Here is a 16,235-nt window from a genome sequence, read left to right on the forward strand (position 1 = left end):
CACATCATTGGGATTCTGATAGGGATTACATGGAAGCTTATAGATTGCTTTGGATTGTATTGAAAACAACATTAAGTCTTCTGATTGATTAAATAGTATATCTTTTCTGGTGTTCAGTGTATAAGTCTTTGGCTTCCTTAGTTAGGCATATTTTTAAGTATTTTATTTTTTTGATTCTATAGTAAATGAAATAGTTTTTTTTAAATTTCCCTATCAGATTGTACATTGTTAGTATACAAAATACACCACATTTTTGTTTGTTGATTTTGTATCCTGCACTTTTGCTGAAATTGTTTATTAGCTTTAACCATTTCTGGGGGAAATCTTTGGGGTTTTCTATGTATATAATCATGCCATCTGTAAACATAGATATTTTATTTTTTTTCCATTCCAACTTATATGCCTTTTATTTATTTCTCTCTTTTTTTTTTCTTGGACTAATTGCTTTGGCTAGAACTTTAAATACTATGTTGAATAGAAGTGGAAAAACGCACTTCTTGTCTTGTTGCTGATATTATGGGAAAAGCTTTCAGTCTTTCACCATTGGATATGTTGTTAGCTCTGGGCTTTTCATGTATGTCCTTTGTTTTGTTGAGGAGTTGAGGAGGTTTCCTTTTATTTCTAGGTTGTTGAGTGTTATTTTTTTCATGAAGGATTGTTGAATTTTTCTAAAATGCTATTTCTACATGAATTGAGATGATGATGTGGTTTTTTTTTCTCTTAATTCTGTTAATAGGGTATAGTATATCATTTGATTTTTGTATGCTGAACCATCCTTACATTCCAGGCATAAGTCCCTCTTGGTCCTTGATATGGTTTGGCTCTGTGTCCTCACCCAAATCTCATCTCGAATTGTAATCACCATGTGTGGAGGGAGGGACCTGTAATCCTCACCTGTTGAGGGAGGGAAGTGATTGGATTATGGGGGTGGTTTCCCCCATGTGGTTCTCATGATAGTGAATTAATTCTCACAAGATCTAATGGTTTTATAAATGATAGTTTTCCCTGCACACTCTCTCACCTGCTGCCATGTAAGATATGCCTGCCTCTCCTACTGCCATGATTGAAAGTTTCCTGAGGCCTCCCCAAGCATGCAGAACTGTGAGTCAATGAAATTTTTCTTTTATAAATTACCTAGTCTCAGGTAGTGTATTTATAGCAGTGTGAGAATGGACTAATACAGTAAATTGGTATTAGAGTGTGGGGCACCATAGAGAGTGGGGCACTGCTATAAAGATACTTGAAAATGCGGAGGCAACTTTGGAACTGGGTAATGGGCATAGGTTGGAACAGTTTGGAGGACTCAGAAGACAACAGAAAGATGTAGGAAAGTTTGGAACTTCCTAGAGACCTGTTGAATGGTTTTGACCCAAATGCTGATACTGATATGGACAATGAAGTCCAGGCTGAAGTCGTGTCAGATGAAGATGAGAAAATTCTTGGGAGCCGGAGCAAAGATCGATCTTGTTATGCTTTAGCAAAGAGACTGGCAGCGTTTTGCTCTTGACCTAGAGATCTGTAGAACTTTGAACTTTAGGGAGATGATCTGAAATTGGAATTTATGTTTAAAAGGGAAGTAGAGCACAAAAGTTTGGAAAATTTGCAGCCTGATGATGCAATAGAAAAGAAAACCCATTTTCTCAGAAGAAATTCAAGCTGGCTGTGGGAATTTGCGTAAGTAAGGAGGAGCCAAATGGTAATTACCAAAACAATTGGGAAAATATCTCCAGAGCATGTAAGAGATCTTGGTATCAGTCCCTCCCATCACAGGCCTGGAGGCCTAGGAGGGAAAAATGGGCTGGGCTCAGGGCACCCCTGCTCTGTGCAGCCTCAGAACTTGATGCCCTGTGTCCTAGCTGCTTCAACTCCAGCTGTGGCTAAAAGGGGCCAAGGTACAGCTCAGGCTGTTGCTTCAGAGGGTGCAAGCCCCAAGTTTTGGTGGCCTCCACATGGTGTTGGGCCTGTGGGTTCACAGAAGGCAAGAATTGCAGTTTGGGAACCTCTGCCTAGGTTTCAGAGGATGTATGGAAATGCCTGGATGTCTAAGCAGAAGTCTGCTGGAGGGGTGGAACCCTCATGGAGAACCTCTGCTAGGGCAGTGTGGAAGGGAAATGTGGGGTTGGAGCCCACACACAGAGTCCCCACTGGGGTACTACTGCCTTATGGAGGTGTGAGGAGAGGGCCACCATCCTCCAGACCCCAGAATGATAGATCCACTGACACCTTGCACTGTGCACCTGGAAAAGTCACAGTCAACACCAGCCTGTGAAAGCAGCCATGAGTGGGGCTGTACCCTGCAAAGCCACAGGGTCAGAGCTGCCCAGAGCCATTGGAGCCCACCTCTTGCATCAGCATAACCCGGATGTGAGACATTAAGTCAAAAGAGATCATTTTGGAGCTTTAAGATTTAATGACTGCCCTGCTGGATTTTGGACTTGGATGGGGCCCATAGCCCCTTCATTTTGGCCAATTTCTCCTCTTTGGAACAGGAGCATTTACCCAATGCCTATACCTCCATTGTATCTAGGAAGTAACTAACTTACTTTTGATTTTAAAGGCTTGTTGACAAAAGGGCCTTGCCTTGTCTCAAATGAGACTTTGGACTGTGGACTTCTGAGTTAATGCCTAAATGAGTTAAGACTTTGGGAGACTGTTGTGAAGACATGATTGTGTTTTGAAGTGTGAAAAGTCATGAGATTTGGGAGGGGTTGGGATGGAATGATATGGTTTGGCTCTGTGTCCCCACCCAAATCTCATCTCAAATTGTAATCCCCACGTGTTGAGGGAGGGACCTGTAATCCCCACCTGTTGAAGGAGGGAAGTGATTAGATTATGGGGGTGGTTTCCCCCATGCTGTTGGCATGACAGTGAGTGAATTCTCACGAGATTTGATGGTTTTATAAATGGTGGTTTTTCCTGCACACTCCCTCTCACCTGCAGCCATGTGAGATGTGCTTGCTTCCCCTACCACTATGATTGTAAGTTTCCTAAGGCCTCCCCAGCCGTGCAGAGCTGTGAGTCAATTAAACCTCTTTCCTTTATAAATTACCCAGTCTCAGGTAGTATCTTTATAGCAGTGTGAGAACAGACTAATGCAGCCATGGAGTATAATTTTTTAAATATGCTGCTGAATTTGGTTTGCTAGTATTTTCTTGAGAATTTTGCATAAATATTCATAATGGATATTGGTTTATGGTTTTTTTTTTTTTCTTATAGTACCTTTGACTTTGGTATCAAGCTAATAGGAAGTAGCCCCTCCTCTTTCCTTATTTTTTAAAGAGCTTGAAAAAGATTCCTGTTAATTCTCCTTTAAATATTTAGCAAAATTTACTAGTAAAATGATCGGGTCCAGTGTTTTCTTTGTTGGGAGGTTTTTTGATTACTGATTTGATATCCTCACTAGTTATAGATCTATTCAGATTTTCTATTACTTAATTATTCAGTTTTGGTAAATTGTATGTTTCTAGGAATGCATCCATTTCATCTAGGTTATCCAGTGTTTTGGCATGCTGTTGTTCATAGTACTCATACTCTTTTTTTGTTTCTATAAAGTGGTAATACTATTTCTGCTTTCATTTCTGGTTTTATTAATTTGAGTTTTCCATCATTTAAAGTCAATCTAGCTAAAGGTTTGTCATTAAAAAATATTTTCGAGTGCTGACTTTTGATCTTACTAATTTTCCTTGTTGTTTTCTACTCCATATTTATGTCCATTCTAGTGTTTATTATCTTCTTTCTGCTGGCTCTAGGCCTAGTTTGTCATTCTCTTTCTGATTCCTTAAGGTGTATAGTTGTTGATTTGAAGTTTTCTTCTTTTTTTTTTTTTTGATGGAGTCTTGTTCTGCCGCCCAGGCTGGAGTGCAGTGGCACAATCTCGGCTCACTGCAACCTCCATCTCCTGGGTTTAAGCTATTCTCCTGCCTCAGCCTCCCAAGTTGCTGGGACTACAGGCATGGGCATGCATCACCACACCAGGCTAATTTTTGTATTTTTAGTAGAGACGGTGTTCCACCATGTTGGCCAGGCTGGTCTCAAACTCCTGACCTCAAATGATCTGCCTACCTCGGCCCCCCAAAGTGCTGGGATTACAGGCCTAAGTCACCTTGCCCAGCCTGAAATTTTCTTATCTTTTTACCCTAATGCTTATTATCTCCTTATTGCCTTCAATTTCACTGAGTTCTGCTCTTTTATGATTTCTTTGTTCTGCTCAATTTGGATTTAATATTCTCTTCTTGTTTTGGTTTTTAAAGATGGCATGCTAGATAATGTTATTGATACTTCTTTTTTCTGATATATCTATTCAATCATATAAATTTATTGTTAAGCACTGCTTTATTTGCATGCTGCAAATTTTGATGTTATATTTTCATTTTGATGTAAACTACTTTGAAAATTTTCTCTTGGTAGTTCTTCTTTGATTTATTTGTTATTCAGAAATGTGTTGTTTAATGTTCAAATATTTTGGATTTGCCAGCTACATTTCTATTATTTTCTTGTTTAATTCCATTATGGTCCAAGAACATACACTGACTAATCTGCTCTTTTAAATTTGTTAAGGTATTTTTTGTGGCTCACAGTATGGTCCATCTTGGTGTCTGTTCCATGTGATCTTTAGAAGAATGTAAATTCTGGTTTTAGATGAAATATTCTACAGATGTCAATTAGAACCAGTTAATTGTTGGTGCTATTCAGTACAGCTGTGTCCTTACTGCTTTTCTGCCTAGTGGATCTTTCAGTTACTGATAGTGTTGAAATCTCAAATTATCATAGTGGATTTGCCGTTTTTTTTTGTTACGCTATCACATTTTGCCTCCAATATTTTGATACTCTGTCTTTAGGAACATATATAGTAAGAGCTGTTATGTCTTTATGTTTGACCCATTCATTATTATTGAAGTCTGCTTTTTTCTTTTGATTAGTGTTTGCATCTTATGTCTTAGTCTCCTTTACTTTCAAGCTATCTGTGTCTTTATATAGTGGATTGTTATTGACAACATATAGTTGGGTCTTGATTTTTTTACATTCACCCCTAAAGTCTGTCTTTTCATAGGAATATTCAGACAATTCATATTTAAAGTGATTATTGACATATTTGGATAAATGTTCAACACATTTGTAACTATTTTATGTCTGTTGCCATGTTCTTAGTGTTGTATTTTGTATTCCACTTTGTTTCTGCCTTCTCTGGTTTTAATTGAGCATTTAAAAAATTTATTCCATTTATTCTTTTCTCTTAGTGCATTTATTTTACAAGCTGAGTATCCCTGTTTTGAAAATTCAAAATCTAAAATGCTCCAAACTCAAACTTTTTGATCACCAATGGGACTTTAAAAGAAAATACTCATTGGATTTTGGATCTCAAATTTTTTGGATTAGGGATGCCGAACTAATACAATAAGTATAATGCAGATATTCCAAAATCTGAAAGAAAAAAACAAAAGCTGGAATCTTAAACTTTTCTGGCCCCAAGCATTTCGAAGAAGAGATACTCAACCTGTATTTCTTTTCACAATTTTCTTAGTGATTGCTCTAGGGTTTGTCATATATATTAGCAACTACTTTAAATCCAGTTTCACTTAACACTATACTGGTTCATGGGTAGTTCACATACCTCATGACAAGGTGTTACCAATTCTTCTCTCTCATCCTTTCTAACGTTGTTGTCATTATTTCAAATATCCATAAGCCGTAATCACTGAATACATTGTTTCTATTGCTATTTTGAACAAATTATTGTCTATTAGATCAATTAGAAATAAGAAAAATCGGCCGGGCACGGTGGCTCACGCCTGTAATCCCAGCACTTTGGGAGGCCGAGGCGGGTGGATCACGAGGTCAGGAGATCGAGACCATCCTGGCTAACACGGTGAAACCCCATTTCTACTAAAAATACAAAAAAATTAGCTGGGCTTGGTGGCGGGCGCCTGTAGTCCCAGCTACTCAGGAGGCTGAGGCAGGAGAATGGTGTGAACCCAGGAGTCAGAGCTTTCAGTGAGCTGAGATTGCACCACTGCACTCCAGCCTAGGTGAAAGAGCGAGACTCCGTCTCAAAAAAAATAATAAATAAAAAAGAAATAAGAAAAATATGGTTGACCATTGAACAACACAGGTTTGAACTGCACAGGTCCACTTATATGCAGATTTTCTTCTGCTCTGCCACCCCAAGACAGCAAGACCAGCCCTCTTCCTCCTTCTTGGCCTACTGAATGTGTAGATGATAAGGATGAAGAACTTTATGATGGTCCACCTCCACTTAAAGAATAGTAAATATACTTTCTCTTCCTTGTGATTTTCTTAATAGCATTTTCTTTTCTCTAGCTTACTTTGTTGTAAGAATATAATATATAATACATATAAGATACAAATATGTGTTAATAAACTGTTTATCAGTAAGATTTCTAATCAACAGTAGGCTATTAATAGTCAAGTTTTTGGGAAGTTAAAAATTATGTATGGATTTTTGACTGTGCAGTGGGGTCAGCACCCCTAACCCCTGTGTTGTTCAAGGGTCAACTGTAAAATATTTGTAAATTTCATTTATCCCTTCTTTTTAAAGCACTTCTAGGAGACTGCCAGGAAACAAATCCAGCAGGTTTATTGTTTCATTTATGAAATCAAATCCTCATTTGAATGTCCCAAATCAAATGATCTTTAAATACAAAGACTATCACAACCAGAGTTAAAATTTTTTACATAGAACTTATTGAAGTAGTTAATCATGGAAGTTAATCATAATCATATTTTCAGATAAAGTGGGTGGCTCTTAAAAGTGACTTTGAGTTGGGTAGAATTATTGCTGAGAAAGCTTTATGCTCTCTCTCTACAAATGTGGCGTGTAAGCTCGATGTTCTTGGGCATGATAGTCACTCAGAGTGGATGACACACAGATTGATGTTCTCAAAGAGCACCACGAGGTAGGCCTCTCACAGTTCCTGCAGCTGCTGAGCTTTGGAAGTGCAGGTTGGTCTTGAAGTTCTGTGCGATCTTGTGCACGAGATCCTGGAATGGCAGCTTGCGGATCAGCAGCTTAGTTGACTTCTGGTAGCAGCGGATCTTACGCAGGGCCACTGTGCCAAGCTGGTAGCTGTAGGGCTTATTTATGCTTCTAGTGCTGGAGCACTCTTGCAGGCTACCTTGGTGGCCAGATGTTTACATGGCAGTTTACCGCCAGTAGACTTGTGTGTAGTCTTCTTGATGTGGGCCATTTCAGATTATCCAAAGAAAAAAACGCAGATTTGGTCTCAATTTTTGTTTGTCTGAGGATCTTTATTTTTCTACACTTTAGAAGGATTATTTTGTTGCATACAGTGTATCAGATTGGTGTGTTTTTTTACTATAACATTTTAGATATTTCTCTCCACTCTCTTCCCGATGGCATGGTTTCTGAAGATAAGTTCAACCTAATTCTTAGCCTTGCTCTTCTATAAGTAAGGAATTTTTTTTCTTTTGGCTTCTTTGAAGATTTTATCTTTGTCTTTCATTTTCTGCAGCTTGAGTATGATATGTCTGTGTGTAGATTTTTTGGTTAAATTCTGCTTAGTGTTCTCTGAGCTTCTTGGATTTGTAGTTTGGCATCTGCTATGGTTTGAATGTTCCCTCCAAAATTCATGTTGAAATTTTATTGCAAATGTAATACTGTTGGCAATTGGGACCTTTAAGAGGTAGTTGTGAGGTCTTCACCATCATGAGTGGATTAATGCCATTATGGAGGGTGTGGGTTAGTTATTGCAGGAGTTAGGCCCTCTTTTTTCCTTTGTCTCATATGCTGACTTGCCCTTCCATAATGTTATGATGCAGCAAGAAGACCTTCACCAGATTCAGCCTTTTTATCTTGGACTTCTCAGCCTGCAGAACCATGAGCCAAATAAATCCCTTTTCTTTACAAATTACTCAGTCTTTGGGTATATATCCAGTAATGGGATGGCTGGGTCATATGGTACATCTAGTTCTAGATCCTTGAGGAATCGCCATACTGTTTTCCATAATGGTTGAACTAGTTTACAATCCCACCAACAGTGTAAAAGTGTTCCTATTTCTCCACATCCTCTCCAGCACCTGTTGTTTCCTGACTTTTTAATGATTGCCATTCTAACTGGTGTGAGATGGTATCTCATTGTGGTTTTGATTTGCATTTCTCTGATGGCCAGTGATGATGAGCATTTTTTCATGTGTCTGTTGGCTGTATGAATGTCTTCTTTTGAGAAATGTCTGTTCATATCCTTTGCCCACTTTTTGATGGGGTTGTTTGTTTTTTTCTTGTAAATTTGTTTGAGTTCTTTGTAGGTTCTGGATATTAGTCCTTTGTCAGATGAGTAGTATAATAAATTATGCTGCTATAAAGACACATGCACACCTATGTTTATTGTGGCACTATTCACAATAGCAAAGACTTGGAATCAACCCAAATGTCCATCAGTGACAGATTGGATTAAGAAAATGTGGCACATATACACCATGGAATACTATGCAGCCATAAAAAAGGATGAGTTTGTGTCCTTTGTAGGGACATCGATGCAGCTGGAAACCATCATTCTTAGCAAACTATCGCAAGAACAGAAAACCAAACACCGCATGTTCTCACTCATAGGTGGGAACTGAACAATGAGATCACTTGGACTCGGGAAGGGGAACATCACACACCGGGGCCTATCATGGGGAGGGGGGAGGGGGGAGGGATTGCATTGGGAGTTATACCTGATGTAAATGACGAGTTGATGGGTGCTGACGAGTTGATGGGTGCAGCACACCAACATGGCACAAGTATACATATGTAACAAACCTGCACGTTATGCACATGTACCCTACAACTTAAAGTATAATAATAATAAATAAATTAAAAAAAAAAAAAGAAAAGAAATAGCATGCAGACCTAGATCTGACAGCCACCTGTTGAGAAAGCCCTGAAGAATAATGGCAGCTGTTCAGTCAACAAATTTGGGGAGAAACTCAATTGCCCCAGAGGCCCTTTTCAATTCTGCTACTAGTTTTCATGAACAAATTGTCATTCTTACTGTAATGCTTACTTTACTGTGAAAGTCATGATATTTTTCTTCTGTGAAATACTATGCTAACACAGTCAATAATAACTTGTGAATGGTAACCCAATGATTCGTGGGCTATAATTTTTTTTACCAAGTAAATCATAGTCTCATCTTAGCAAATTATTAAATGCATAAAAGTCCTTCAAAAAAAAAAAACAAAAACAAAAACAAATTACTCAGTCTGTGGTAGTCTGTTATAGCAGCAGAAAACAGACCAAGACAGCATCTGTCATTCAGTTTGCAAAAGTTTCAGCCATTATTACTTCAAGTGGTTGTTTCTTTCTTTCTTCCCCTTCTGGTATTACCATTATCTGTGTGTTACAACTTTTGTAATTGTTCCATAATTCTTGAATATTCTTTTCTGTGTTTTTCCTTTTTATTTGTCTATTTATTTTATTTATTCCTTCCTTTTTGTTCTTGTCAGTTTGAGGACTTTCTATTGATATACTTTGAAGTTCATCAATTCTTCCCTTGACTGTCCAATCCACTGATGAAAGAATCCTTTAGAGGTATTCTTCGTTTCAGTTACAGTGCTTTAAATTTCTAGCATTTACTTTTGAGTATTTCATAGAATTTTCTTTTCTTTGTTTTTTGTCTAACTTTTAGGTTCAGTGGTACAAGTACAGGTTTATTATATAGGTTTATTGTATAGGTGTATTATCTGTACACCTGCACCACGGGGGTTTGGTGTACAGATAATTTTGTCACCCATGCACTAAGCATAGAACCCAGTAGATAATTTTTTAATTATCTCCCCCTTCTTACCCTCAACCCTCAAGTAGGGCCCCGTGTCTGTTGTTCCCTGCTTTGTGTTTATGTGTTCTTGTCATTTAGCTCCCTCTTATAAGTTAGAACATGCGATATTTGATTTTCTGTTCCTGCATTAGTTTGCTAAGGATAATAGTCTGTAGCTCCGTCAATTTGCTGCAGAGGACACAATCTCATTCATTCCTATGGCTGCATAGTATTCCCTGGTATGTATTTACAACATTTTCTTTATCCAGTATACCATTGATGGGCATTTAGATTGACTCCATGTCTTTGCTTATTGTGAATAGTGCTGCAACGAATAAATGCGTGCATGTGTCTTTATGGTAGAACAATTTATATTCCTTTGGGTATATACTCAGTAATGGGATTGTTGGGTCGAATGGTCATTCTGTTTTTAGTTCTTTGAGGAATCACCACAGTGCTTTCCACAATGGCTGAACTGATTTACACTCCCACCAGCAGTGTATAAGTGTTCCCTTTTCTGTGCAGCCTTGCCAGCATGTTATATATTGATTTTTAAATAATAGCCATTCTGACTGGTGTGAGATGGTATCTCATTGTGGTTTTGATTTGCATTTCTCTAGTGATTCATGATGTTGAGCATTTTTTCATGTGCTTGTTGGCCACATGTATGTTGTCTTTTGAAAAGTGTCTGTTCATGTCCTTTGCCCACTTTTTAATGGGGTAGTTTGTTTTTTGCTTGTAAATTTGTTTAAGTTCCTTATAGATGCTGGATATTAGACCATTGTCAGATGCATAGTTTGCTGATATTTTCTCCCATTTTATAGGTTGTCTGTTTACTCTGCTGATAGTTTCTTTTGCTTGCAGAAGCTCTTTAGTTAACTTAGTTCTCATTTATCAATTTTTGCTTTTGTTGCAATTGCTCTTGGCGTCTTTGTCATGAAATCTTTGCCCGTTTCTGTGTCCAGAATGGTATTGCCTAGGTTATCTTCCAGGATTTTTATAGTTTTAGGTCTTACATTTAAGTCTTCAATCAACCTTGAGTTGATTTTTGTATATGATGTAAGGGAGGGGTCCAGTTTCAACTTTCTGCATATGGCTAGCCAGTTATCTTAGCACCATTTATTGAATAGGAAGTCCTTTTTCCATTGCATGTTTTTGTCAGTTTTGTTGAAGATCAGATAATTGTAGGTGTGTGGCATTATTTCTGGGCTGTCTATTCTATTTCATTGGGCTTTCTGTCTTTGTACCAGTACCATGCTGTTTTGGTTATTGTAGCCCTGTAGTATAGTTTGAAGTTGGATAACTTGATGCCTTCAGCCGTATTCTTTTTTCTTAGGATTGCCTTTGCTATTCAAGCTCTTTTTTGGTTCCATATGAATTTTAAAATAGTTTTTGTCTAGTTCTGGGAAGAATCTCAATGGTAGTTAAATAGTAATAGCATTGAATCTGTAAATTGCTTTGGGCCTTATGGCCATTTTAACAATATTGATTCTATCTATGAGCATGGAGTTTTTTACCATTTGTTTGTGGCATCTCTGATTTCATTGAGTAGTGTTTTGTAATTCTCATTGTAGAGATCTTTCACCTCTCTGGTTAGGTGTATTCTCAGGTATTTTATTCTTTTTGTGGTCATTGTGAGTGGAATTACATTCCTGGTTTGGCTTTGAGCTTGGATGTTGTTGGTACACAGGAATGCTACTGGTTTTCCTATGTTGATTTTGTATCCTGAAACTGCTAAAGTTGTTTTATCAACTCAAGGAGCTTTTGGTCTGAGATGATAAGGTTTTCTAGATACAGAATTATGTTGTCTGCAAAAAGGGGTAGTTTGACTTCCTCTCATCCTATTTGGATGCCTTTTATTTCTTACTCTTGTCTGATTGCTTTGGCCAGAACTTCTAATACCATATTGAATAAGAGTGTTGAGAGAGGGCATCCTTACCTTGTGCCGATTTTCAAGGGGAATGCTTTCAGCTTTTGCCCATTCACTGTAATGTTGGCTGTGGGTTTGTCACAGATGGCTTTTATCATTTTGCAGTTTGGTTCTTCAATGCCTATTAGTTGAAGGTTTCTAACATGAAGAGGTGTTGAATTTTATCAAAAACCTTTTCTGCATCTATTGATAAAATCATGTGGGTTTTGTCTTTAGTTTTGTCTATGTGATGAATCGCATTTGTTGATTAGCATATGTTGAACCAACCTTGCATCCCAGGAATAAAGCCTACTGGATTATGATGGATTAGGTTTTTTATGTGCTGATGTTTGCTAGTATTTTGTTGAGGATTTTTGCAGCTGTGTTCATCGGGGATATTGACCTGAAGTTTTCTCTTTTTTGTTGTGTCTCTGCCACTTTTTTGTATCAGGATGATGCTGGTCTCATAGAATGAGTTGGGAAGGAGTCTCTCCTTCTCAGTTGTTTTGGAATAGTTTCAGTAGGAATGGTACCAGCTCTTTGTACATCTGATAGAATTTGGCTGTGAATCAGTCTGGTCCCAGGCTTTTGTTGGTTGGTAGGCTATTTATTACTGATTCAGTTTCAGAGCTCATCATTGGTCTGTTCAGGGATTCAGTTTCTTCCTGGTTCAGTCCTTCAAAAATGTATGTGTTCAAGACTTTACCCATTTCCTCTGGATTTTCTAGTTTTTTGTGCATAGAGGTGTTCATGATAGTCTCTGATGGTTATTTGTATTTCTTTGGGGTTAGCAGTAACATCTCCTTTGTCATCTCTAATTGTTTGAATCATCTCTCTTTTCTTCTTTATGAGTCTAGCTAGCAGTCTATCTGTCTTACTGATTTTTTGAAAGAAGCAACTCCCAGATTCATTAGTTATTTTTTATGATTCTTCATGTCTCAGTCTGCTTCAGTTCACCTCTCATTTTGGCTATTCCTTATCTTCTGCTAGTTTTGTGGTTGGTTTGCTCTTGCTTCTCTATTTCTTCTAGTTATGATCTTAGGTTGTTAACTTGAGATTTTCCTAAGTTTTTGATGTGGGCATTTTGTGCTATAAATTTCCCTCTTAACACTGCCTTAGCTGTGTCTCAAAGATTCTGGTGTATTGTATCATTGTTCTCATTAGTTTCAAGGAACTTCTTTACCCAGAAGTCATTATTTACCCAAAAGTCATTCAGAAGCAGGTGGTTTAATATCCACGTAAATGAATGGTTTTGAGCAATTTTCTTTGTATTGAAGACTATTTTAATTTTGCTGTGGTCTGTAAGTATGGTTGATATGATTTCAGGTTTTTTCAATTTGCTAAGGATTGTTTTATGTTCAATTGTGTGGTCAAATTGAAAGCATTTGGCATGTGGCAATAAGAATAATGTATATTCTGCTGTTTTTGGATGGAGAGTTCTGCAGATGTCTATTAGGTCCATTTGGTCAAGTGCTAAGTGCAGGTCCTGAATACCTTTGTTAATTGTCTGCCTTGATGATCTGATACTGTCAGTAGGGTGTTGAAGTCTCCCACTATTATTGTGTGGGAATCTAAGTCTCTTTGTAGGTCTCTAAGAACTGTTTTAATGCATCTGGGTGCTCCTGTGTTGCATATATTTAGGATAGTTAGGTCTTCATGTTGAATTGAACCCTTTACCATTATGGGTTCCAAAAAAGACTTTGTCTTTTTTGTTTTTGTTGATTTAATGTTTGTTTTGTCTGAAATTAGGATTGTAACTCCTGCTTTTTTCTGTTCTCCATTTGCTTAGTAGATTTTTCTCCATTCCTTTGTTTTGAGCTTATGCGTGTCATTACATGTGCGGTGGGTCTTTTGAAGTCAGCATACCATTGGGTCTTGCTTCTTTATCCAACTTGCCACTCTGTGCCTTTTAATTGAGGGCATTTAGCCTGTTTACATTCAAGTTTAATATTGATATGTGTGGATTTGATCCTGTCATTATGATGTTAGCTGGTTATTATGCAGACTTGTTTGTGTGATTGCTTTATAGTGTCACTGGTCTGTGTCCTTAAAAGTATTTTTGCGGGCCGGGCGCGGTGGCTCAAGCCTGTAATCCCAGCACTTTGGGAGGCCGAGGCGGGCGGATCACAAGGTCAGGAGATCGAGACCACAGTGAAACCCCGTCTCTACTAAAAATACAAAAAATTAGCCGGGCGCAGTGGCGGGCGCCTGTAGTCCCAGCTACTCAGGAGGCTGAGGCAGGAGAATGGCGGAAACCCGGGAGGCGGAGCTTGCAGTGAGCCGAGATCGCGCCACTGCACTCCAGCCTGGGCAACAGCGTGAGACTCCGTCTCAAAAAGAAAAATAAATAAATAAAATAAAAAAAGTATTTTTGCAGTGGCTGGTAATGGCCTTTCCTTTTCATAGTTAGTGCTCTTTTCAGGAGCTCTTGTAAGGCAGGTCTGGTGGTAATGAATTCTCTCAGCCCTTACTTGTCTGAAAAGGATCTTATTTCTCCTTCACCTAGTAAGCTTAGTTTGGCCAGATATAAAATTCTGGGTTGGAATTTCTTTTCTTTGAGAATGTTGAATATAGTTCTCAATCTCTTCTGGTATGAAGGGTTTCTGTTAAGAGGTTCACTCTTAGCCTGATGTGGTTCCCTTTTTAGGTGACCTGCTCTTTCTCACTAGCTGCCTTTAACATTTTTTATTTCATTTCAATCTTGGAGAATCTGATGATTATCTGTCTTGGGGATGATCTTCTTGTGTAGAGTCTTGCAAGGGTTCTCTGCATTTCCTAAATTTGAATACTGGTCTCTTTAGCGAGTTTGGGGAAGTTTTCATGGATGATATGCTGAAATATGTTTTCTAGGTTGCTTGCTTTTTCCCCATCTCTTTCAGGGATGTCAGTGATCTCCCTAGATTTGGTCTCTTTACATAATCTTGTATTTCTTGTAGATTTTATGTTTTCCTTTCAATTCTTTTGTCTTTATTTTTGTTTGATTGTCTTATTTCGGGGAGCCAGTCTTCAAGCTCTGAGATTCTTTCCTCACCTTGTTCTGTTCTACTGTTAATACTTGTGATTTGACTGCATTATGAAATTCTTGTAGTGTGTTTCTCAGCTCTTATCAGGTCAGTTTGGTTCTTTTATATACTGACTATTTTGTCTATAAGCACTTGTATATCCTTTCTTGTGATGCTTTGCTTCCTTGGATTGGGTTTCAGTGTTATCCTAAATCTTGATATTCTTCATTCCTATTCATATTCTGAATTCTATTTCTGTTTTTTCAGCTCTCTCTCAGTTAAGAACCCTTGCTGGAGAACTAGTGTGGGCAGTCATTTGGAGGAAAGAAGACACTTTGGCCTTTTGAGTTACCTGAGTTCTTGCACTGTTTTTTTTCTCATCTGTGGGTGTGGGTGTTCCTTTAACTGTGGTGTAAATTGAGTACAGTCAGTAGACTTCTTTTCTGGATGTTTTCAGAGGGCTGTGGCTTTATGCAAGGACTTTATTTGTAACTGAATTCTTGTCTTTGGTTTCGCAGGGGAGTATGTTCGCAAAGTATTTTTGGTGTTGAAGTTTTGGGGTATGATCTAGTATGTGGCACTTATGCATAATGGTCAGTAGGTAGGCTCTTGCTTAGTCATGTGGCTCCTATGTATTTCTCTATGGTTGCAGCTGTGTCCCTCTCAATGCTCTGAAAATATTGGCTCCTCTCCCACTTGAGTGCTGGCTGCAGATCTCAACTTGGCACTCCCAAGCTGTACACTGTGCCTCTGGGGTGATCTCAGGCTTCATGTTCCCTCCCCAGTTTGGAGACGGCAGAAGGAGGGACCTTAGCTGTGGTTGTGGCCTAGGGTCTTTCACTTGTCTCCTGGGGTGTTACCCCAGAGACATGTAGAGCCGTGATCAATCAATGTGATTGGCCCGGGATGGGGAGGCTGTACTTACGTGGGTCCAACCTGGAGGGGCCCTGCCTGATGATGAGCAAGAGGGGTGGGTGGGACCTGTGGGAGACAGACTGGCCTCCTCTCTTTAAAGCAACTGCAGCTTGCTGGAGGTGTGGATAAAGCACTCAGGGTCTTTACTCCTTCCCCAGTTTGAGGGCAGTAAGAGCAGTTCCACTGCAGAGGCAGTGGCAGAGGGGCTTTTGGTTGCCCCTAGGAGTTCTACCTCCAAGAAACACAGAACTGCTGCCACTGGGAGTGTTCAGCCAGGGGCTAGATCAGCTGCACTGCTGTCCTGAGGTAGGGGCTCTACTTGCAGGGGAGCAGGGTATTGTGGGCTCACAGGGAGGAGAGACTGGGCTCCTCTCCGTGTGGTGACTGTGGTGTGCTGTAAGCTTGCGTGAAGCCCTCGAGTTCTTTGTTTCTTTCCCTGACTAAGGGTAGCAGGGGCAGAACTGCTACTGTGGCAGTGGCAGAGGGGCTGTTGGTTGCCTCCAGGAACCTCTTCCAAGGAAAACTCAGAGCCACTACCAGTGGGTATGATCAGCAGTGAGTAGGGCAGCTGTTCTGGAGTTGTGAGCCTGGGGCCCTGCCTGGTGAAGAGAGGGGGATGAAGACGCCCAAGGA

The 16,235-nt window shown here is 39.1% G+C and overlaps 2 protein-coding genes across 4 annotated transcripts in view; both read left to right on the plus strand.

Annotated features, from left to right (window-relative positions):
* The window catches only part of GPRASP2 (G protein-coupled receptor associated sorting protein 2), a 118,814-nt gene that overhangs the window by 14,722 nt on the left and 87,857 nt on the right, over positions 1-16,235 (plus strand). The window lies entirely within an intron of this gene.
* The window catches only part of GPRASP1 (G protein-coupled receptor associated sorting protein 1), a 64,799-nt gene that overhangs the window by 14,722 nt on the left and 33,842 nt on the right, over positions 1-16,235 (plus strand). The window lies entirely within an intron of this gene.

The sequence above is a fragment of the Macaca fascicularis genome, chromosome X (assembly GCF_037993035.2).
Source record: "Macaca fascicularis isolate 582-1 chromosome X, T2T-MFA8v1.1".
NCBI lineage: Eukaryota > Metazoa > Chordata > Mammalia > Primates > Cercopithecidae > Macaca > Macaca fascicularis.